The sequence below is a fragment of the Carlito syrichta genome, unplaced genomic scaffold (genome assembly GCF_000164805.1).
Source record: "Carlito syrichta isolate Samal-C Ts95f unplaced genomic scaffold, Tarsius_syrichta-2.0.1 Scaffold316376, whole genome shotgun sequence".
NCBI lineage: Eukaryota > Metazoa > Chordata > Mammalia > Primates > Tarsiidae > Carlito > Carlito syrichta.
This window is the reverse complement of record NW_007260472.1, coordinates 640,876-643,330: the sequence shown is the minus strand read 5'-3', so window position 1 is coordinate 643,330 and position 2,455 is coordinate 640,876.

Genomic DNA, 2,455 nt, shown 5'->3' with positions numbered 1-2,455 from the left:
CCCCCGCTCCGTCCAGGATCGCCCAGGCTGGCGCCACCTCCCTGCTACACCCCTGCTGCTGGTACTGGTGCCTCTGGCCTCCCAGGTGGAAGGGACAGAGAGACCCGTGCGTGCGCGCGTGTGAGCGCCCGGTGCGCGTGTGAGCGCCCGCGTATGCGCGTGCGTGAACATATGTGTGCGCGTGTACATGGGTGAGCGCCGCCTGTGCGAGCCTGTACATGGGTGAGCGCCACGTGTGCTCGCGTGTGCACGGGCGAGCACCTGCGTGCGCGCGTGTGTAGATGGCTGCACGCTGCGTGTTTAGTGGGTGCGGCGGAGCAGACAGAAGAAACTATTAGGGCAGAAATCTTGGCTTGGAGGCTTGCAGCAGCTGCCCAAGCACTCTGCGATGCTGAGGGGGCGGCTGGCAGAATTTCGGCGCGTTTCCTGAGAGGGATCCGAGCGGGCGGGGGAATTCCTTCAGGAAGGCGGGGGAGCCCCAGTCTGGGAGCCGCGTCCCCACCCCGACGGCTTCGCCCCAGCGGCTGGGGTGAGGGTCTGGGAGTCTGATCCGCCGACTCGAGGTGGAGGAGGTCTGGAGACGGGCTCAGCTCAGGCCCTGGACGCTCTCCCAGGGGGCGGCAGGGAGTAACAATGGCAGGGAAACGCGCCCCCCACCGAGAGAAGGCGCCGGGTAGCCCGGAATCGGGCTGCAGACGACACAGGCCTGGGCATCCCTGGCTGCCTCACCTCACCACCTCCCGGCCCTCCCTTTTGGACTCTTCCCCTCCTTGAGGAAAGACGATTCCATGAATGTATTATTTAATTCGTGTGAGTTGTAGGAAAGGCGGCTGCCAAGGGAGGGCTGCTGTCTGCGGAGGGCCAGCAGGTGTCTCTGAGGACTGGTCTGTTCAGGGTGGCCCGTCTCAGCCTGTGGTGTTACCTCTGGCCCCTCTCTTGCCCAGCCTTCTGGGGTCCACAGCCCTGCCAGACTCCGGGTCTGCCTCCTGTCTCAGGGACAGAAGCCGCTTGATCAAGCCTGGGGCAGCCCCAGCACCTAGCACAGGTGCTACATGAATATTTATGAAGTGAATGATGTCTACAACAAGAAATCTGGTTTATTGAATTACAATGAGAAAAATCCTTGTCACTGGGACGGGAGTGCACCAAGTCTGGAAGCACAATGGCATGGAAGCTTGGTCTTATGACGGTGGCTTGGGGTTTTCTTACAGTAGAGACCACAACCTGAGGTACAGAGTGTAGACTGGCCCTGCTAAGGTTTGTCTCCTGAAGGCCCCGCTTCTCTCTCTGGAGAGGAGTTGATTACTCATTGTGGCTGCAATAGGCCCTGACTAACCAGGGATTCTCTCTGTCCCCTTAGGGGACTTAGCCTTTCTTGGCGCTCATACAATGTGTGTTGGTCATTCTTATGACTTAACAGTATGAGAAATTCCTTGATTTTTCAGCTCTTGGGAAAGGCCTTGGTTGTGTAGGTCTGAGGTCTGGATAACACACACTATAAGCATTCACTGAGTCCTGACAGGGCCCTCTGTCCTGGGGGAGCGACTGGATTAATCATAACAACCATGATATTCCTTCTGTCCTAATGGGAGGAGTCTGGCAGACTTTGGAGCAAAATGTAAGGTGGTCTGGAAATTCTGTTTTGCAAATATGCTCAGTGATGGGACCTTGGACCAAGAAACAGAAAATCTGTGTCCCCTGAGAAATTTGAGGATTCTAGCTCTGCTTGGCTTTTGCAAACTTAGGGGAGCCTTAGCTTTTCCATGCCCGAGCCTCCCAAAGAGCGCCAGCAACACTTGAGGATAGGCGATGCAATTGAAGAACAACTTAGGGAGTTTTGCAAGGTGCTAAGTGTGTCTTTCATCATCTGAAAATTGGTGAGGGCATGTTTGAAAGCAGCAAAGAATTCGTGTGTGTTATTGCTGTTAATTAGAGTAGACCTACCTCCTCTCCCCCGTATCTGCTTCTCTTACTGTCTTTCATCAAGCAGGAGATGAGTTCATGAAGTTTTCTCTTTAGAATATGACACTTACAGGAAATTATTTTTTCTCCTATTTATAGAAATTTCATTTGCATTTATGAAGCTGGTAAAGTCTCATAAATATTTCCTGTCAGATAAAATATTGATTAAAAGACTTTGCTGAGTTATTCTCTGAAATCCTAATTTAATCTCTTCTAAAACAAATATTTTAAGTGTTTTCTTTTATGTCAGAAGAATTCCTCATACATTACTTGAGTATGCAAATAAGTTCATCTATAAACAGGAGATATCTTTCAATTAATGATATATTATTTTGTAAACTTCAAGAAATAATTGTGTAGCTGCCACTCAGTTTAAAAAACAAAACATTGCCAACACTACTGAGTCCACCTTGGCTTACCTCTTCTTCCCTCAAGAGATAACCATGAAGCCGGGCTCGGTGGCTCAGCCTGTAATCCCGCGCCTTTGGGAGGC